This window comes from Hordeum vulgare, chromosome 6H (genome assembly GCF_904849725.1).
Source record: "Hordeum vulgare subsp. vulgare chromosome 6H, MorexV3_pseudomolecules_assembly, whole genome shotgun sequence".
NCBI lineage: Eukaryota > Viridiplantae > Streptophyta > Magnoliopsida > Poales > Poaceae > Hordeum > Hordeum vulgare.
In genome coordinates, this window is record NC_058523.1 from 434,779,927 (window position 1) to 434,803,437 (window position 23,511).

Below are 23,511 nucleotides of genomic sequence, written 5' to 3' on the forward strand. Positions count from 1 at the left end.
CGACAAAACGCCGCCGTCGTGAGGCAGAAACTAGGACATATGCCCTTTTTCTCTGTGACAAAGAGATTCTACATGTGAAACTTCCCTCCGGGAGGGGGAAATCGACGCCATCTTCATGACTAACGCTTCCTCCATCGTGGGGGACCAATCTTCATCAACATATTCATCAACACCATCTCATCTCAAACTCTAGTTCATCTCTTGTATTCAATCTTTGTCTCAAAACATCAGATTGGTACCTGTGAATTACTAATAGTGTTGATTACTGTTGGAGAACGTTGCATAGGAAACAAAAATTTCCTACGCACACGAAGACCTATCATGGTGATGTCCATCTACGAGTGGAGATTTGGATCTACGTACCCTTGTAGATCGCACATCATGAAGCATTAAGAAGCGCGGTTGATGTAGTGGAACATCTTCACGTCCCACGAACCGTCTCGCGATCCGTCCCACGATCCTTTCCGATCTAGCGCCGAACGGACGACACCTCCGCGTTCAGCACACGTACAACTCGACGATGATCTCGGCCTTCTTGATCCAGAAAGCAAGACGGAGAAGTAGATGAGTTCTCCGACAGCGTGACGGCGCTCGGGTGGTGGTAATGATCTACTCCTATAGGGCTCCGCCCGAGCTCCTTAGAAATCCGATCTAGAGGTGAAACTGTGTGGTTTAGGCTAGAGTTGCACGTGGCATAGTTGTGTCTCAAAAAGCCCTAAACCACCACTATATATAGGAGGGAGGGGGAGGGGCTAGCCTTGAACCACAAGGCCTCAAGGGTGCGCCGGCCGCCAGGGAGGAGGATGACTCCTCCTCCAATTTGGTTTGGGAAGGAGGAGTCCTCCTCTTCCTTCCCACCTCCCTCTTTCCTTTTTCTTTTTCTTTTATTTTGGTATTTTCTTTATGTGTCGCCATGGGATCCTTGGGTTGACTCCACCATCCCACTAACGACTTGTGGCGCCACCCTAGGGCCTTGGGCTCACTCCCGGGTGGGTGGGCCCCTCCCGGTGAACTCCCGGAACCCATTCGTCACGCCCGGTACACTGCTGGAATTGTCCGAAACTTTCCGGTGACCAAATGAAACCATCCTATATATCAATATTCGTTTCCGGACCATTCTGGAAACCCTCGTGACGTCTGTGATCTCATCCGGGACTCCGAACAACATTCGGTAACCACACATATAACTCAACTATACTAAAACATCATCGAACCTTAAGTGTGCAGACCCTGCGGGTTCGAGAACTATGTAGACATGACCCGAGGCACTCCTCGATCAATATCCAATTGGATCCTACATATTCTCCGAAGATCTTATCGGTTGAACCTCAGTGTCAAGGATTCATATAATCCCGTATGTCATTCCCTTTGTCCTTCGGTATGTTACTTTCCCGAGATTCGTTCGTCGGTATCCGCATACCTATTTCAATATCGTTACCGGAAATTCTCTTTACTCGTTCCGTAATACAAACTCCTATGACTTACACTTAGCCACATTGCTTGCAAAGCTTGTGTGTGATGTTGTATTACCGAGTCGGCCCCGAGATACCATTCCGTCACAAGGAGTGACAAATCCCAGTCTTGATCCATACTAACTCAACGGACACCTTCGGAGATACCTCTACAACACCTTTATAGTCACCCAGTTACGTTGTGACGTTTGATGCACACAAGGTATTCCTACGGTGCCAGTGAGTTATATGATCTCATGGTCATAGGAATAAATACTTGACACGCAGACAACAATAGCAATAAAATGACACGATCAATATGCTACGTTCTTAGTTTGGGTCTAGTCCATCACATGATTCTCCTAATGATGTGATTGAGTTATCAAGTGACAACACTTGCATATAGCGAGAAAACCTTGACTACCATTGATCAACTCGCTAGCCAACTAGAGGCTTGCTAGGGACATTGTTTTGTTTATGTATTCACACATGCATCTATGTTTTCATTCAATACAATTATAGCCTGGATAAAAAATGATTATCTTTAAACAGGAAATATAATAATAACTATTTATCATTGCCTCTAGGGCATATTTCCAACAGTCTCCCACTTGCACTAGAGTCAATAATCTAGTCCTCACATCGCCATGCGATTTACATTGTAATAAATCTAACACCCATACAATTCTGGTGTTGATCATGTTTTGCCCGTGGAAGAGGTTTAGTCAGCGGGTCTGCCACATTCAGATCCGTGTGCACTTTGCAAATATTCACGTCCTCTCCTTCGACGTAGTCGCGGATGAGGTTGAAGCGTCATTTGATGTGTGTGGTCTTCTTGTGAAACCTTGGTTCCTTTGCTAGAGCAATGGCACCAGTGTTGTCACAGAACAGAGTTATTGGATTTAGTGCGCTCGGCACAACTCCGAGATCCGTCATGAACTGCTTCATCCACACACCCTCCTTTGTTGCCTCTGAGGTAGCCGTGTACTCCGCTTCACATGTAGAATCTGCTACGACGCTTTGCTTGGAACTGCACTAGCTTACCGCACCCTCATTAAGAATAAATACGTATCCGGTTTGGGACTTAGAGTCATCCGAATCGGTGTCAAAGCTTGCGTCGATGTAACCCTTTACGACGAGCTCTTCGTCACCTCCATAAACGAGAAACATTTCCCTAGTCCTTTTGAGGTACTTTAGAATATTCTTGACCGCCGTCTAGTGATCCACTCTTGGATTATTCTGAAACCTGCCTGCTATACTTATGGCCAAGCTGACGTCTGGTCTAGTGCACAGCATTGCATACATGATAGATCCTATGGCTGAAGCATAGGGGACGGGAATGTTGGAATTATGCCCTAGAGGCAATAATAAATGTATAGTTATTATTATAATTCATGTATCAAGATAATAGTTTATTATCCATGCTATAATTGTATTGAATGAAGACTCATTTACATGTGTGGATACATAGACAAAACACCGTCCCTAGCATGCCTCTAGTTGGCTAGCCAGTTGATCAATGATAGTCAGTGTCTTCTGATTATGAACAAGGTGTTGTTGCTTGATAACTGGATCACGTCATTGGGAGAATCACGTGATGGACTAGACCCAAACTAATAGACGTAGCATGTTGATCGTGTCATTTTGTTGCTGCTGTTTTCTGCGTGTCAAGTATTTATTCCTATGAGCATGAGATCATATAACTTACTGACACCGGAGGAATGCTTTGTGTGTATCAAACGTCGCAACGTAACTGGGTGACTATAAAGATGCTCTACAGGTATCTCCGAAGGTGTTAGTTGAGTTAGTATGGATCAAGACTGGGATTTGTCACTCCGTGTGACGGAGAGGTATCTCGGGGCCCACTCGGTAATGCAACATCACACACAAGCCTTGCAAGCAATGTAACTTAGTGTAAGTTGCGGGATCATGTATTACGGAACGAGTAAAGAGACTTGCCGGTAAACGAGATTGAAATAGGTATGCGGATACTGACGATCGAATCTCGAGCAAGTAACATACCGAAGGACAAAGGGAATGACATACGGGATTATACGAATCCTTGGCACTGAGGTTCAAACGATAAGATCTTCGTAGAATATGTAGGATCCAATATGGGCATCCAGGTCCCGCTATTGGATATTGACCGAGGAGTCTCTCGGGTCATGTCTACATAGTTCTCGAACCCGCAGGGTCTGCACACTTAAGGTTCGACGTTGTTTTATGCGTATTTGAGTTATATGGTTGGTTACCGAATGTTGTTCGGAGTCCCGGATGAGATCACGGACGTCACGAGGGTTTCCGGAATGGTCCGGAAACGAAGATTGATATATAGGATGACCTCGTTTGATTACCGGAAGGTTTTCAGAGTTACCGGGAATGTGCCGGGAATGACGAATGGGTTCTGGGAGTTCACCGGGGGGGGCAACCCACCCCGGGGAAGCCCATAGGCTTTGGGGAGGCACACCATCCCTTAGTGGGCTGGTGGGAGAGCCCCAAAGGGGCCTATGCGCCAAGGATAAGAAATCAAAGGAAAAAAAGAGGGAGGAGGTGGGAAGGGAGGAGGACTCCCTCCCACCAAACCTAGTCCAACTCGGTTTGGGGGGGAGAGTCCTCCCCCTTGGCTCGGCCGACTCCTTGGGGGTCCTTGGACCCCAAGGCAAGGCCCCCCCTCCCTCCTCCTATATATATGGAGCAATTAGGGCTGATTTGAGACGACTTTCTCATGGCTGCCCGACCACATACCTCCACGGTTTTTCCTCTAGATCGCGTTTCTGCGGAGCTCGGGCGGAGCCCTGCTCAGACAAGGTCATCACCAACCTCCGGAGCGGCGTCACGCTGCCGGAGAACTCTTCTACCTCTCCGTCTATCTTGCTGGATCAAGAAGGCCGATATCATCGTCGAGCTGTACGTGTGATGAACGCGGAGGTGCCGTCCGTTCGGTACTAGATCGTGGGATTGATCGCGGGATTGTTCGTGGGGCGGATCGAGGGACGTGAGGACGTTCCACTACATCAACCGCGTTCTCTAACGCTTCTGCTGTACGGTCTACAAGGGTACGTAGATCACTCATCCCCTCTCGTAGATGGGCATCACCATGATAGGTCTTCGTGCGCGTAGGAAAATTTTTGTTTCCCATGCGACGTTCCCCAACAGTGGCATCATGAGCTAGGTTCATGCGTAGATGTCTTCTCGAGTAGAACACAAAAGGTTTTGTGGGCGATGATGTGCGCTTTTCTGCCCTCCTTAGTCTTTTCTTGATTCCGCGATATCGTTGGATTGAAGCGGCTTGGACCGACATTACTCGTACGCTTTAGAGAGACTGGTTTCATCGTTACGAGTAACCCCCTTTGCTCAAAGATGACTAGCAAGTGACGGTTTCTCCAACTTTAGTTGAATCGGATTTGACCAAGGAGGTCCTTGGATGAGGTTAAATAGCAACTCATATATCTCCGTTGTGGTGTTTGCGTAAGTAAGATGCGATCCTACTAGATACCCTTGGTCACCACGTAAAACATGCAACAACAAAATTAGAGGACGTCTAACTTGTTTTTGCAGGGTATGATTGTGATGTGATATGGCCAACGATGTGATGTGATATATTGGATGTATGAGATGATCATGTTGTAATAGAAATATCGACTTGCACGTCGATGGTACGGCAACCGGCAGGAGCCATAGGGTTGTCTTTATACTAATGTTTGTGCTTGCACATGCGTTTACTATTTTGCTAGGATGTAGCTTTAGTAGTAATAGCATAAGTAGCACGACAACTGTTGGAATTATGCCCTAGAGGAAATAATAAATGTATAGTTATTATTATAATTCCTGTATCAAGATAATAGTTTATTATCCATGCTATAATTGTATTGAATGAAGACTCATTTACATGTGTGGATACATAGACAAAACACCGTCCCTAGCATGCCTCTAGTTGGCTAGCCAGTTGATCGATGATAGTCAGTGTCTTCTGATTATGAACAAGGTGTTGTTGCTTGATAACTGGATCACGTCATTGGGAGAATCACGTGATGAACTAGACCCAAACTAATAGACGTAGCATGTTGATCGTGTCATTTTGTTGCTACTGTTTTCTGCGTGTCAAGTATTTATTCCTATGACCATGAGATCATATACCTCACTGACACCGGAGGAATGCTTTGTGTGTATCAAACGTCGCAACGTAACTGGGTGACTATAAAGATGCTCTACAGGTATCTCCGAAGGTGTTAGTTGAGTTAGTATGGATCAAGACTGGGATTTGTCACTCCGTGTGACGGAGAGGTATCTCGGGGCCCACTCGGTAATACAACATCACACACAAGCCTTGCAAGCAATGTAACTTAGTGTAAGTTGCGGGATCTTGTATTACAGAACGAGTAAAGAGTCTTGCCGGTAAACGAGATTGAAATAGGTATGCGGATACTGATGATCGAATCTCGGGCAAGTAACATACCGAAGGACAAAGGGAATGACATACGGGATTATACGAATCCTTGGCACTGAGGTTCAAACGATAAGATCTTCGTAGAATATGTAGGATCCAATATGGGCATCCAGGTCCCGCTATTGGATATTGACCGAGGAGTCTCTCGGGTCATGTCTACATAGTTCTCGAACCCGCAGGGTCTGCACACTTAAGGTTCGACGTTGTATTATGCGTACTTGAGTTATATGGTTGGTTACCGAATGTTGTTCGGAGTCCCGGATGAGATCACGGACGTCACGAGGGTTTCCGGAATGGTCCGGAAACGAAGATTGATATATAGTATGACCTCATTTGATTACCGGAAGGTTTTCGGAGTTACCGGGAATGTACCGGGAATGACGAATGGGTTCTCGGAGTTCACCGGGGGGCAACCCACCCCGGGGAATTCCATAGGCTTTGGGGAGACACAACAGCCCTTAGTGGGCTGGTGGGACAGCCCCAAAGGGGCCTATGCGCCAAGAGAAGGAAATCAAAGGAAAAGAAAAAAAAGAGGGAGGAAGTGGGAAGGGAAGGGGACTCCTCCCACCAAACCAAGGCCAACTCGGTTTGGGGGGGGAGTCCTCCCCCCCTTGGCTCGGCCGACCCCTTGAGGGTCCCTTGGACCCCAAGGCAAGGTCCCCCTCCCTCCTCCTATATATATGGAGCTTTTAGGGCAGATTTGAGACGACTTTCTTACGGTTGCCCGACCACATATCTCCATAGTCTTTCCTCTAGATCGCGTTTCTGCGGAGCTCGGGCGGAGCCCTGCTGAGACAAGATCATCACCAACCTCCGGAGCGCCGTCACGCTGCCGGAGAACTCTTCTAACTCTCCGTCTCTCTTGCTGGATCAAGAAGGCCGAGATCATCGTCGAGCTGTACGTGTGCTGAACACGGAGGTGCCGTCCGTTCGGTACTAGATCGTGGGACTGATCGCGGGATTGTTCGCGGGGAGGATCGAGGGACGTGAGGATGTTCCACTATATCAACCGCGTTCTCTAACGCTTCTGCTGTATGATCTACAAGGGTACGTAGATCACTCATCCCCTCTCGTAGATGGACATCACCATGATAGGTCTTCGTGCGCGTAGGAAAATTTTTGTTTCCCATGCGACGTTCCCCAACAACAACCCCGATGGCAACACGTTGATGTATGATCATGGTGTGGCGCCGGTGACAAGAAGATCGTGCCGGTGCTTTGGTGATGGAGATCAAGAAGCACGTGATGATGGCCATATCATGTCACTTATGAATTACATGTGATGTTAATCCTTTTATGCACCTTATTTTGCTTAGAACGACGGTAGCATTATGAGGTGATCTCTCACTAAAAATTTCAAGACGAAATTGTGTTCTCCCCGACTGTGCACCGTTGCTACAGTTCGTCGTTTCGAGACACCACGTGATGATCGGGTGTGATAGACTCAACGTTCACATACAACGGGTGCAAAACAGTTGCGCACGCGGAACACTCGGGTTAAGCTTGACGAGCCTAGCATGTGCAGACATGGCCTCGGAACACATGAGACCGAAAGGTCGATCATGAATCATATAGCTGATATGATTAGCATAGGGATGCTTACCACTGAAACTACTCTCGACTCACGTGATGATCGGACTTGGGATAGTGTAAGTGGATCATGAACCACTCAAATGACTAGAGAGATGTACTTTTTGAGTGGGAGTTTAGCATATAATTTGATTAAGTTGAACTCTAATTATCTTGAACATAGTCTAAGTCCACTTTGAATATATTTGTGTTGTAGATCATGGCTCACGTGACAGTCATCCTGAATTTTAATACGTTCCTAGAGAAAGCTAAGTTGAAAGATGATGGAAGCAACTTTGTAGACTGGGCTCGTAATCTTAAGCTAATCTTACAAGCTGGGAAGAAGGATTATGTCCTTAATGCTGCGCTAGGAGATGAACCACCCGCTACGGCTGATCAGGATGTTAAGAACGCTTGGTTAGCACGTAAGGAGGACTACTCAATAGTTCAATGTGCAGTCTTGTATGGCTTAGAACCGGGACTTCAACGTCGCTTTGAGCGTCATGGAGCATTTGAGATGTTCCAGGAGTTGGAGTTTATCTTCCATAAGAACGCCCGGATCGAGAGGTATGAGACCTCCGATAAATTCTATGCTTGCAAGATGGAGGAAAACTCGTCTGTCAGTGAACATGTGCTCAAAATGTCTGGGTACTCAAACCGTCTAGCTGAGCTGGGGATTGAACTCCCGCAAGAAGCTATCACTGACAGAATCCTTCAATCACTGCCGCCAAGCTATAAAGGCTTTGTGTTGAACTACAACATGCAAGGGATGAACAAGTCTCCCGACGAGTTGTTTGCGATGCTGAAAGTCGCAGAGTCTGAACTCCGTAAAGAGCATCAAGTGTTGATGGTGAGCAAGACCACTAGTTTCAAGAGAAACGGCAAAGGCAAGAAGGGCAATTCGAAGAAGAGCGGCAAGCGTGTTGCCAATCTGCCGAAGAAACCCAAGGCTGGACCTAAGCCTGAAACAGAGTGCTTCTATTGCAAGGGTATGGGTCACTGGAAGCGCAATTGCCCCAAGTATCTCGCAGATAAGAAGGCGGGCAAAGAAAAATCAGGTATATTTGATATACATGTTATTGATGTGTACTTAACCGGCTCTCGTAGTAGTGCCTGGGTATTTGATACCGGTTCTGTTGCTCACATTTGCAACTCGAAGCAGGAACTGCGGAATAGACGAAGGCTGGCGAAAGACAAAGTGACGATGCGCGTAGGAAACGGTTCAAAGGTTGATGCAATCGCCGTCGGCACAGTGTCACTTCAGCTACCATCGGGATTAGTGATGAACTTAAATCGTTGTTATTCTGTGCCTCCGTTGAGCATGAACATTATATCTCGATCTTGTTTGTTGCGAGACGGTTACTCTTTTAAGTCTGAGAATAATGGTTGTTCAATTTCTATGAGTAACATCTTTTATGGTCATGCACCGAATGTGAGAGGATTGTTCATATTGAATCTTGATAGCGATACGCATATACATAACATTGAGACCAAAAGAGTGAGAGTAAACTGGCACCATATTTTTGTGGCACTGCCGCTTGGGTCATATTGGTGTAAAACGCATGAAGAAATTCCATGCTGATGGACTTTTGGAGTCACGTGACTTTGATTCACTTGACACGTGCGAACCATGCCTCATGGGCAAGATGACTAAAACTCCGTTCTCCGGAACAATGGAGCGTGCAAGTGACTTGTTGGAAATCATACATACCGATGTGTGTGGTCCAATGAGCGTAGAGGCACACGGCGGATATCGTTATTTTCTCACCTTCACTGACGATTTGAGTAGATATGGTTATGTCTACTTGATGAAGCACAAGTCTGAAACATTTGAAAATTTCAACCAATTTCAGAGTGAAGTGGAAAATCATCGTAACAAGAAGATCAAGTTCCTGCGGTCTGATCGTGGGGGTGAATATCTGAGTTTCGAGTTTGGTGCTCACTTAAGACAATGTGGAATTGTTTCGTAGTTAACACCGCCTGGAACACCATAGCGTAATGGTGTGTCCGAACGTCGTAATCGTACTTTGTTAGAGATGGTGCGATCTATGATGTCTCTTACTGATTTTCCGTTATCATTTTGGGGTTATGCATTAGAAACAGCTGCATTCACTTTAAATAGGGCACCATCAAAATCCGTTGAGACGACACCATACGAACTGTGGTATGGCAAAAGGCCAAAGTTGTCGTTTCTTAAAGTTTGGCGATGTGATGCTTATGTCAAAAAGCTTCAGCCTGAAAAGCTGGAACCCAAAGTGGAAAAATGTGTCTTCATAGGTTACCCAAAAGAGACAGTTGGGTACACCTTCTATCTCAAATCCGAGGGCAAAGTGTTTGTTGCTAAGAACGGAACTTTTCTCGAGAAGGAGTTTCTCTCGAGAGAATTGAGTGGGAGGAAGATAGAACTTGACGAGGTTGTCGAACCTCTCATCCCTCTGGCTGGTGGCGCAGGGCAAGGGGAAACCTCTGTCATTGCGATGCCGGTTGAGGAGGAAGTTAATGATGATGATCATGAAACTCCAGTTCAAGTTTCTGTTGAACCACGCAGGTCGACGAGATCACGCGCTGCTCCAGAGTGGTACGGTAATCCCGTCTTATCAATCATGTTGTTAGACAACAATGAACCTGCGAATTATGAAGAAGCAATGGTGGGCCCAGATTCCAACAAATGGCTAGAAGCCATGAAATCCGAGATAGGATCCATGTATGAGAACAAAGTGTGGACTTTGGAGATACTACCTGAGGGCCGCAAGGCTATTCAGAACAAATGGATCTTTAAGAAGAAGACGGACGCTGACGGTAATGTGACCGTTTATAAAGCTCGACTTGTGGCAAAGGGTTTTTCACAAGTTCCAGGAGTTGACTACGATGAGACCTTCTCACCCGTAGCGATGCTTAAGTCCGTCAGAATCATGTTAGCAATAGCTGCATTTTTCGATTATGAAATCTGGCAGATGGATGTCAAAACGGCGTTCCTTAACGGTTTCCTTAAGGAAGAGTTGTATATGATGCAACCCGAAGGTTTTGTCGATCCTAAAAATGCTGACAAGGTGTGCAAGCTCCAGCGATCCATTTATGGACTGGTGCAAGCATCTCGGAGTTGGAACAAACGCTTTGATGAGGTGATCAAAGCATTTGGGTTTATACAAGTGGTTGGAGAATCTTGTATTTACAAGAAAGTGAGTGGGAGCTCTGTGGCGTTTCTGATATTATATGTAGATGACATATTACTAATTGGAAACAACGTAGAGCTTTTGGAGAGCATAAAAGGTTACTTGAATAAAAGTTTCTCTATGAAGGACGTAGGAGAAGCTGCTTACATTCTAGGCATTAAGATCTATAAGGATAGATCAAAACGCCTGGTAGGACTTTCACAAAGCACATACCTTGATAAAGTTTTGAAGAGGTTCAAAATGGAACAGTCCAAGAAAGGGTTCTTGCCAGTGTTACAAGGTACGAGATTGAGTAAGACTCAGTGCCCAGCAACTGATGAAGATAGAGAGCATATGCGCTCCGTCCCCTATGCTTCAGCCATAGGTTCTATCATGTATGCGATGATGTGCACTAGACCGGATGTTAGCCTAGCCATAAGTATGGCAGGTAGGTTCCAGAGCAATGATAAATGTATAGTTATTATTATAATTCCTGTATCAAGATAATAGTTTATTATCCATGCTATAATTGTATTGAATGAAGACTCATTTACATGTGTGGATACATAGACAAAACACCGTCCCTAGCATGCCTCTAGTTGGCTAGCCAGTTGATCAATGATAGTCAGTGTCTTCTGATTATGAACAAGGTGTTGTTGCTTGATAACTGGATCACGTCATTGGGAGAATCACGTGATGGACGAGACCCAAACTAATAGACGTAGCATGTTGATCGTGTCATTTTGTTGCTGCTGTTTTCTGCGTGTCAAGTATTTATTCCTATGACCATGAGATCATATAACTTACTGACACCGGAGGAATGCTTTGTGTGTATCAAACGTCGCAACGTAACTGGGTGACTATAAATATGCTCTACAGGTATCTCCGAAGGTGTTAGTTGAGTTAGTATGGATCAAGACTGGGATTTGTCACTCCGTGTGACGGAGAGGTATCTCGGGGCCCACTCGGTAATGCAACATCACACACAAGCCTTGCAAGCAATGTAACTTAGTGTAAGTTGCGGGATCTTGTATTACGGAACGAGTAAAGAGACTTGCCGGTAAACGAGATTGAAATAGGTATGCGGATACTGACGATCGAATCTCGGGCAAGTAACATACCGAAGGACAAAGGGAATGACATACGGGATTATACGAATCCTTGGCACTGAGCTTCAAACGATAAGATCTTCGTAGAATATGTAGGATCCAATATGGGCATCCAGGTCCCGCTATTGGATATTGACCGAGGAGTCTCTCGGGTCATGTCTACATAGTTCTCGAACCCGCAGGGTCTGCACACTAAAGGTTCGACGTTGTTTTATGCGTATTTGAGTTATATGGTTGGTTACCGAATGTTGTTCGGAGTCCCGGATGAGATCACGGACGTCACGAGGGTTTCCGGAATGGTCCGGAAACGAAGGTTGATATATAGGATGACCTCGTTTGATTACCGGAAGGTTTTCGGAGTTACCGGGAATGTACCGGGAATGACGAATGGGTTCCGGGAGTTCACCGGGGGGCAACCCACCCCGGGGAAGCTCATAGGCTTTGGGGGGCACACCAGCCCTTAGTGGGCTGGTGGGACAGCCCCAAAGGGGCCTATGCGCCAAGGATAAGAAATCAAAGGAAAAAAAAGAGGGAGGAGGTGGGAAGGGAGAAGGACTCCCTCCCACCAAACCTAGTCCAACTCGGTTTGGGGGGGGAGAGTCCTCCCCCTTGGCTCGGCCGACTCCTTGGGGGTCCTTGGATCCCAAGGCAAGGCCCCCCCTCCCTCCTCCTATATATATGGAGCAATTAGGGCTGATTTGAGACGACTTTCTCACGGCTGCCCGACCATATACCTCCGCGGTTTTTCCTCTAGATCGCGTTTCTGCGGAGCTCGGGCGGAGCCCTGCTGAGACAAGGTCATCACCAACCTCCGGAGCGCCGTCACGCTGCCGGAGAACTCTTCTACCTCTCCGTCTCTCTTGCTGGATCAAGAAGGCCGAGATCATCGTCGAGCTGTACGTGTGCTGAACGCGGAGGTGCCGTCCGTTCGGTACTAGATCGTGGGATTGATCGCGGGATTGTTCGCGGGGCGGATCGAGGGACGTGAGGACGTTCCACTACATCAACCGCGTTCTCTAACGCTTCTGCTGTACGGTCTACAAGGGTACGTAGATCACTCATCCCCTCTCGTAGATGGACATCACCATGATAGGTCTTCGTGCGCGTAGGAAAATTTTTGTTTCCCATGCGACGTTCCCCAACAGGGAACTCATATGTTCTCTATCTTCCGCAGTTGCTGGGCACTGAGTCTTAATCAATTTTATACCTTGTAACACCGGCAGAAACCCTTTCTTGGACTATTCCATTTTGAAGTTCTTCAAAACTTTATCAAGGTTTGTGCTTTGTGAAAGTCCTATCACGCGTCTCGATCTATCCCTATAGATCTTAATGCCTAGAATGTAAGCAACTTCTCCTAGGTCCATAGAGAAACTTTTATTCAAGTAATCTTTTACGCTCTCCAAAAACTCCACGTTGTTTCCAATCAGCAATATGTCATCCACATATAGTATTAGAAACGACAGAGAGCTCCCACTCACTTTCTTATAAATACAAGATTCTCCAACCACTTGTATAAACCCAAATGTTTTGATCACCTCATCAACGCGCTTATTCCAACTCCGAGATGCTTGCACCAGTCCATAAATGGATCGCTGGAGCTTGCACACTTCGTTAGCATTCTTTGGATCGACCTTCGGGTTGTATCATATACAACTCTTCCTTAAGAAAGCCGTTAAGGAACGCCGTTTTGACATCCATCTACCAGATTTCATAATCGAAAAATGCAGCTATTGCTAACATGAGTCGGACGGACTTAAGCATCGCTACCGGTGAGAACTTCTCATCATAGTCAACTCCTTGAACTTGTGAATAACCCTTTGCCACAAGTCGATCTTTATAAACGGTCACATTATCGTCCGCTTCTGTCTTCTTCTTAAAGATCCAATTATTTTGAATAGCGTTGCGGCCTTCAGGTAGTACTTCCAAAGTCCACACTTTGTTTTCGTACATGGATCTTATCTCGGACTTCATGGCCTCCAGCCATTTGTTGGAATTCGGGCCTGATACGTCTCCAACGTATCTATAATTTTTGATGGTTCCATGCTATTATCTTGTCAACTTTGGATGTTTTGTATGCATGAATATGCTATTTTATATCTTTTTTGGGACTAACCTACTAACTCAGTGCTAAGTGCCAGCTCCTGTTTCTTCCGTGTTTTTGACCTTTTTCAGTGGAGAATATTGAACGGAGTCCAAACGGAATAAAACCTGCGGAATGATTTTTTTCCATAACAGAAGACACACAGGAGACTTGAGAACCAAGGCAGGGGACCTAGGAGGAGGTCACAAGCCACACAGGCCGAGCCTAGGGGGCCGGGCCTAGCAGGCTTGTGGGATCCATGTGGCTCCCCTGCCCTAGTTCTTCCGCATATAAATTCCCTAAAAATTTAAAACCACGGCAGAGAGCCATGAAAATAATTTTCTGCTGCCGCAAGCTTCTGTCTCCTCAAGATCCCATCTGGGGCACGTTCTGGTGCCCTGCCGGAGGGAGGATTCGGACACGGGGGGCTTCTTCATCAACACCATTGCCTCTCCGATGATGCGTGAGTAGTTCACCACAAACCTTCGGGTCCATAGCTAGTAGCTAGATGGCTTCTTCTCTCTCTTGGATCTTCAATACAAACTTCTCCATGCTCTTCATGGAGATCTATCCGATGTAATCTTCTTTTGCGGTGTGTTTGTCGAGATCCGGTGAATTGTGGATTTATGATCAGATTATCTATGAATCTTATTTGAGTTTTTTCTGATCTCTTATATGCATAATTTCATATCCTTGTAATTATCTTCGAGTTGTGGGTTTCGTTTGTCCAACTTGATCTATAATTCTTGCAATGGGAGAAGTGCTTGATTTGGGTTCATACTGTGCGGTGACCTCACCTAGTGATAGAAGGGGTAGCGAGGCACGTATCGTGTTGTTGCCATCAAGGGTAAAAATATGGGGTTTATATCTATTGCATGAATTTATCCCTCTACATCATGTCATCTTGCTTAAGGCGTTACTCCATTTGTCATGAACTTAATACACTAGATGCATGCTGGATAGCGGTCGATGTGTGGAGTAATAGTAGTAGATGCAGAAAGTATCGGTCTACTTGTCTCGGACGTTATGCCTATATGTATGATCATTGCCTTAGATATCATCATGACTTTGCGCGGTTCTATCAATTGCTCGACAGTAATTCGTTCACCCACCGTAATATTTGCTATCATGAGAGAAGCCTCTAGTGAACACTATGGCCCCCGGGTCTAATTCACATCATATTTTTAGCTTTACACTTTTACTTTGTTGCACTTTCCGCCTTCAGATCTCACCTTGCATCAATAGTGAAGGGATTGACAACCCCTTTGTAGCGTTGGGTTGATACCTTGGTTCTCAAACTCAAGGAAATACTTACTGCTACTGTATTGATTTTTGCGCAGGTACTTTGGAGACTTGCCTTGATACTCCTACTGGATTGATACCTTGGTTCTCAAACTGAAGGAAATACTTACTGCTACTGTGCTGCATCACCCTTTCCTCTTCAAGGGAAAAACCAACGCAAGCTCAAGAGGTAGCAAGAAGAATTTCTGGTGCCGTTGCCGGGGAGTACCAAGTCAAGAATAGTCTCCCATCACCGTGCCAATTTCTGGCGCCGTTGCCGGGGAGGATCAAGTCAAGAATAGTCTCCCGTCGACGTGCCAATTTCTTGCGCCGTTGCCGCTGAGTATCAAGTCAAGAATAGTCTTCCTCCAATGTGATAATTTCTGGCACCGGGGACTGTTCTAAGTGAAGCTTATCCAAGTAACTGTCTCAAACTCATCTCTTGCATTTACTTTTTTGCCTCTCGTTTTCCTCTCCCCCACTTCTGAAAAACAAAAATTACAAAAATATTTGCCTTTTTCATTTGCCTTTCCTTTGCTTGTGTGCTATGTGCCTTCAATATGCTTGCATCTTCGTTTGCTGAAAATCTATTGATATGGATCCTCATCCACTTGCTAATCTCTTTAAGAGATCCAATTATGTTGAACCAATTGCTAGTGAGTTGAGTGCACTTGACTATCTTTATGAAGTTTTGCTTGAGATGCGTGAATCTGAAAATCGTGATGAATAAATTTATGAAGTGATTCACGAGGTCTCCTTGAATGAAAAGCATGATTGCAATGGTTTCATTATAAATTCTATTAATGACAATTATGCTAAAAATATGCAAAACCCTAAGCTTGGGGATGCTAGTTTTGCTATGCCCACTACTTGTTGCAATGATCATGATTGGGGTAATGATTTTTCTTATGATCTTGAGAAAAAAATTAAGCCTCATGATGAATATGATACTTGCAATAATATTGAAAGTGGGTTTGGAGAAGTCATGACTTTAGTTGATGATAATCCCACTATTTTTGAAGAGCGTCAACTTTGCATGCATGAGGATCATGAAAAGAATATACTATGTGATAGCTATATTGTTGAATTTGATTATGATCCCACATGCAATTGTTATGAGAGAGGAAAATATTGTGGTAGAAAGTTTCATGTTACTAAATCATCTCTCGTTATGTTGAGATTTCTATTGTCTCTTTTTTCTTGCTTGCATATGGTAACTATTGGTTGTCTTGACAATCTGTTTTCCTTATAAAATGCCTATGCATAGGAAGTATGTTAGACTTAGATGTGATTTTCACATGCTTTATGATGCTCTCGTTGTGCTTCAATTCTTGTCTTTTGTGTGAGCATCATTGAGTTATCAATGCCTAGCTAAGGGCGTTAAACAATAGCGCTTGTTGGGAGGCAACCCAATGAATTTATTTTTGCTTTTTGCTTTCTATTTTATTGTGTACACACCATCATAATTCTGTTACGATTGTTTTTTTTGTGTGTTTCTTTTTGTGTTTGAGCCAAGTAAAACCTTTATGACTGGTTTTGGTGATGGTTGTTTGATCTTGCTCGAAAGGACAGAAACTTTGCGCTCACGAAATTATTTTTCATTTTTAGCCAAAAAGAGCTTTTGAGTTTATTCTTTTTGATGCTGGTTGATATGCCAATTTCCCAAATTGTCGTAGTTGTTCAGAATTTTTGAGATACCAGAGGTATACGAAGTATACAGATTGCTACAGACTGGTCTGTTTTTGACAGATTCTGTTTTTGTTGTGTTGATTGCTTATTTTGATGAAACTATGGATAGTATCGGGGGTACTAGCCATGGAAAAGTGAGAACATAGTAATCTAACACCAATATAAATAGAAATCAAGTTTCCTACTGTACCTAAAGAGTTGGTAGTTTGTTTTCTTATGCTAATGATATCACGAGTTTCTGTTTAAGTTTTGTGTTGTGAAGTTTTCAAGTTTTGGGTGATGTTCTCATGGACAATGGGATAAAGAGTGGAAAGAGCTCAAGCTTGGGGATGCCCAAGGCATCCCAAGCCAAATTCAAGGACACCAAAAAGCCTAAGTTTGGGGATGCCCCGGGAAGGCATCCCCTCTTTCGTCTTCAATCCATCGGTAATGTTACTTGGAGCTATATTTTTATTCACCACATGATATGTGCTTTTCTTGGAGCGTCGTGTATTATAGGAGTCTTTTCCTTTTGTTGTGTCACAATCATCCTTGCTGCACACCTTTTGAGAGAGACATGCACTCATCATGAATTTTCTATAATACTCATTGAGCTTCGCTTATATCTTTTGAGTTAGGCAATTTAGCTCGCATGTGCGTCACTTATATCTTTTGAGCTAGATAACTTTGCTCTAGTGCTTCACTTAGATCCTTTTAGAGCGCGGCGGTGTCATATTTTGGAGAAATAAGAACTCTTGATCTTTACTTATATATTTTTGAGAGTGCTCTCTCTGAGTAACTTGGTAATTGGCTTGTGCTATGAAAGAGTCCTAAAGATGATAGGCATCCAAAGAGGATATAATAAAAAACTTCCATATTCATGTGCATTGATTAGTAAAGTGAAGTTTGATTCCTCTCAATTAGTTTTGAGACATGGATTTGGTGATATTAGAGTTTTGTTAGTAGGGTGTTGTCAATCTAGAATTACTTGTGTTGAAGTTAGTGATTCTCGTAGCATGCACGTATGGTGAACCGCTATGTTAGGAAGTCGGAGCATAATTGATTTATTGACTGTCATCTTTTGTGTTGCAGTCGGGATCGCGCGATGGTTAACACCTACCAACCCTTCCCCTAGGAGTATGCCTTTAGCACTTTGTTTAGATTACTAATAAAACTTTCTCAAAAAGTATATGAGTTCTTCATGACTAATGTGAGTCCATGGTATAGATTCACTTTCACCTTCCACCATTGCTAGCCTCTCTAGTGCCGCACAACTTTCGCCGGTGCACAAACCCACCATATACCTTCCTCAAAACAGCCACCATACATACCTATTATGGCATTTTCATAGCCATTCCGAGATATATTGCCATGCAACTCCCACCGTTCCATCTCATGACTTGTTCCGTCACTTTCATATTGCCATTGCATGATCGTAAGATAGCTAGCGAGATGTTTCTCGGTACACTGCCTGAGGCATTTCCTATAGAGTCATCATTGCTCTAAGTGTTGAGTTGTAAGTAAATAAAAGTGTGATGATCATCACTATTAGAGCATTGTCCCATGTGAGAGAAAAAAAAGACCAAAGTTGCCCAACAAAAAAAGGCCGAAGAGCCCAAACAAAAAAAAGAGAGAAAAAAAGAGAGAAAAAAGAGAGAAAAACAGAGAAGGGACAATGCTACTATCTTTTTCCACACTTGTGCTTCAAAATAACACCATGTTCTTCATGATAGAGAGTCTCTTGTTTTGACACTTCCTTATACTAGTGGGAATCTTCATTATATAACTTGGCTTGTATATTCCAATGATGGGGCTTCCTCAAAATTGCCCTAGGTCTTCGTGAGCAAGCAAGTTGGGTGCACACCCACTAGTTCTCCTTTTGAGATTTCACACACTTATAGCTCTCGTGCATCCGTTGCATGGTAATCCCTACTCATTCACATTGATATCTATTGATGGGCATCTCCATAGCTCATTAATACGCCGAGTCGATGTGACCATCTCCTCCTTTTTGCCTCACAACCTCCACCACACTCTATTCCACCTATAGTGATATATCCATGGCTCATGCTCATGTATTGTGTGAGAGTTGAAAAGGTTTGAGAAAGTAAGTGTGTGAAAACAATTACTTGGCCAATACCGGGGTTGTGCATGATTTAAATTCGTTGTGTGGGGATGATGGAGCATAGCCAGACTATATGATTTTGTAGGGATAACTTTCTTTGGCCTTGTTATTTCGAAAGTTCATGATTACCTTGCTAGTTTTCTTGAAGTATTATTGTTTTCATGTCAATAGAAAACTATTGTTTTGAATATCATGAATCTGAACATTCATGCCACAAGAAAGAAGTTACAAAGGACAAATATGTTAGGTAGCATTCCACATCAAAAACTCAGTCTTTATCACTTCCCTACTCGAGGACGAGCACGAGTTAAGCTTGGGGATGCTTGATACGTCTCCAACGTATCTATAATTTTTTATGGTTCCATGCTATTATCTTGTCAACTTGGGATGTTTTGTATGCATGAATATGCTATTTTATATCTTTTTCGGACTAACCTATTAACTCAGTGCCAAGTGCGAGTTCCTGTTTTTCCGTGTTTTTGACCTTTTTCAGAGAAGAATATTGAACGGAGTCCAAACGGAATAAAACCTGCGAAATGATTTTTTCCATAACAGAAGACACGGAGGAGACTTGAGAACCAAGGTAGGGGACCTCGGAGGAGGTCACAAGCCACCCAGGCCTGGCCTAGGGGGGTGGGCCTAGCAGGCTTGTGGGCCCCGTGTGGCTCCCTGCCCTAGTTCTTCCGCCTATAAATTCCCTAAAAATCTAAGACCATGGGAGAGAGCCACGAAAATACTTTTCCGCCGCCGCAAGCTTCTGTCTCCACAAGATCCCATCTCGGGCACGTTCTGGTGCCTTGCCGGAGGGATGATTCGGACACGGAGGGCTTCTTCATCAACACCATTGCCTCTCCGATGACGCGTGAGTAGTTCACCACAGACCTTCGGGTCCATAGCTAGTAGCTAGATGTCTTCTTCTCTCTCTTGGATCTTTAATACAAAGTTCTCCATGATCTTCATGGAGATCTATCCGATGTAATTTTCTTTTGCGGTGTGTTTGTCGAGATCCGATGAATTGTGGATTTATGTTCAGATTATCTATGAATCTTATTTGAGTTTCTTCTGATCTCTTATATGCATGATTTCATATCCTTGTAATTCTCTTTGAGTTGTGGGTTTCGTTTGGCCAACTTGATCTATAATTCTTGCAATGGGAGAAGTGCTTGGTTTAGGGTTAGCGAGGCATGTATCATGTTGTTGCCATCAAGGGTAAAAAGATGGGTTTTATATCTATTGCATGAATTTATCCCTCTACATCATGTCATGTTGCTTAAGGCGTTACTCCGTTTGTCATGAACTTAATACACTAGATGCATGTTGGATAGCGGTCGATGTGTGGAGTAATAGTAGTAGATGCACAAAATATCGGTCTACTTGTCTCGGACGTGATGCCTATATGTATGATCATTGCCATAGATATCGTCATGACTTTGCGTGGTTCTATCAATTGCTCGACAGTAATTCGTTCACCCACCGTAATATTTGCTATCATGAGAGAAGCCTCTAGTGAACACTATGTCCCCCGGGTCTACTTCACATCATATTTTCAGCTTTACACTTTTACTTTGTTGCACTTTCCACCTTCAGATCTCACCTTGCAATCAGTCGTGAAGGGATTGACAACCCCTTTGTAGCGTTGGGTGCAAGTTTGCTGTTTTTGCGCAGGTACTTTGGAGACTTGCCTTGATAGTCCTACTGGATTGATACCTTGGTTCTCAAACTAAGGGGAATACTTACTCTTACTGTGCTGCATCACCCTTTCCTCTTCAAGGGAAAAACCAACACAAGCTCAACAGGTAGCAGGGCCCACCATTGCTTCTTCATAATTCGCATGTTCATTGTTGTCTAGCAACATAATTGATAAGACAGGATTACTGTACCACTCAGGAGCAGTACGTGATCTTGTCGACCTGCGAGGTCCGATACGAACTTGATCCGAAGTTTCATGATCATTATCAACTTCCTCCTCAACCGGCATCGCAACGACAGGGGTTTCCCCTTGCCATGCGCCACCACCTAGAGGGACTAGAGGTTCGACAACCTCATCAAGTTCTATCTTCCTCCCACTCAATTCTTTCAAGAGAAACTCCTTGTCAAGAAAAGCTCTATTTTTAGCAACAAACACTTTGCCCTCGAATTTGAGATAGAAGGTGTACCCAACTGTCTCCATTGGGTAACCTATGAAGACACACTTTTCCGCTTTGGGTTCCAGCTTTTCAGGCTGAAGCTTTTTGACATAAGCATCACATCCCCAAACTTTAAGAAACGACAACTTTGGTCTTTTTCCATACCACAGTTCCTATGGTGTCGTCTCAACGGATTTTGATGGTGCCCTATTTAAAGTGAACGCAGCTGTCTCTAATGCATAACCCCAAAACGATAACGGCAAATCGGTAAGAGACATCATAGATCGCACCATTTCTAACAAAGTACGATTACGACATTCGGACACACCATTACGCGGTGGTGTTCCAGGCGGTGTCAAGTGTGAAACAATTCCACGTTGTCTTAAGTGAGTACCAAACTCGAAACTCAGATATTCACCCCCACGATCAGGTCGTAGGAACTTGATCTTTTTGTTACGATGATTTTCAACTTCACTCTGAAATTGCTTGAACTTCTCAAACGTTTCAGACTTGTGCTTCATCAAGTAGACATAACCATATCTACTCAAATCGTCCTGGAAGGTGAGAAAATAACGATATCCGCCACGCACTTCCACACTCATCGGACCGCACACATTGGTATGTATGATTTCCAACAAGTCACTTGCACGCTCCATTGTTCTGGAGGACGGAGTCTTAGTCATCTTGCTCATGAGGCATGGTTCGCATGTATCAAGTGAATCAAGGTCAAGTGACTCCAAAAGTCCATCGGAATGGAGTTTCTTCATGTGCATTACACCAATATGACCTAAGCGGCAGTGCCACAAAACCATGGCATTATCATTGTTAACTCTAACTCTTTTGGTCTCAATGTTATGTATATGTGTATCATCGCTATCAAGATTCCATATGAACAATCCTCTCACATTGGGTGCATGACCATAAAAGATATTACTCATAGAAATAGAAAAACCATTGTTCTCTGACTTAAACGAGTAACCATCTCGCAATAAACAAGATCTAGATATAATGTTCATGTTTAAAGGAGGCACTAAATAACAATTATTTAAGTTCATAACTAATCCTGATGGTAACTGAAGTGAAACTGTGCCGACGGCGATTGCATCAACCTTGGAACCATTTCCCACGCGCATCGTCACATCATCTTTGTCCAGCCTTCGTTTATTCCGTAATTCCTGTTTCGAGTTGCAAATATGAGCAACAAAACCGGTATTGAATACCCAGACACTACTACGAGAGTTGGTTAAGTACACATCAATAACATGTATATCGAATATACCTGATTTTTCCTTGGCCGCCTTCTTATCAGCCAGATACTTGGGGCAGTTGCGCTTCCACTGACCCAGTCCCTTGCAATAATAACACTCTGTTTCAGGCTTAGGTCCAGCCTTGGGTTTCTTCGTCGGATTGGCAACAGGTTTGCCGCTGTTCTTGGAGTTGCCCTTCTTGCCTTTGCCATTTCTCTTGAAACTAGTGGTCTTATTGACCATCAACACTTGATGCTCTTTCCGGAGTTCTGACTCTGCGACTTTCAGCATCGCGAATAACTCACCGAGTGACTTGTTCATCCCTTGCATGTTATAGTTCAACAAAAATCTCTTGTAGCTTGGTGGCAGTGATTGAAGAATTCTGTCAGTGATAGCCTCTTGCGGGAGTTCAATCCCCAGCTCAGCCAGACGGTTTGAGTACCCAGACATTTTGAGCACATGTTCACTAACACACGAATTCTCCTCCATCTTGAAAGCATAGAATTTATCGGAGGTTTCATACCTCTCGATTCGGGCATTCTTCTGAAAGATAAACTTCAACTGCTGGAACATCTCATATACTCCTTGACGCTCAAAGCGACGTTGAAGTCCCGGCTCTAAGCCATACAAGACTGCACATTGAACTACTGAATAGTCCTCCTTACGTCTTAACCAAGCGTTCTTAACATCTTGGTCAGCCATAGCGGGTGGTTCATCTCCTAGCGCAACATTAAGGACATAATCCTTCTTCCCAACTTGCAGGAACAACTTAATATTACCAGCCCAGTCTACAAAGTTGTTTCCATCATCTTTCAACTTAGCTTTCTCTAGGAACATATTAAAATTCAGGGTGACTGTCGCGTGAGCCATTGATCTACAACACAAATATTTCAAAGTGCACTTAGACTATATTCAAGATAACTAGAGTTTAGATAATCAAATTACTAATAAACTCCCACTCAAATAGACATCCCCATAGTTACTTAAGTGTGGCATGATCCAAATTCACTAACTCAAGTCCGATCATCGCGTGAGTTGAGTGTAGCTTCAGTAGTAAGCATCTCTATGTTAATCATATCAACTATACGATTCATGCTCGACCTTTCGGTCTCATTTGTTCCGAGGCCATGTCTGCACATGCTAGGCTCATCAAGCTTAACCCGAGTGTTCCGGGTGTGCAACTGTTTTGCACCCGTTGTATGTGAACGTTGAGTCTATCACACCCAATCATCACGTGGTGTCTCGAAACGACAAAC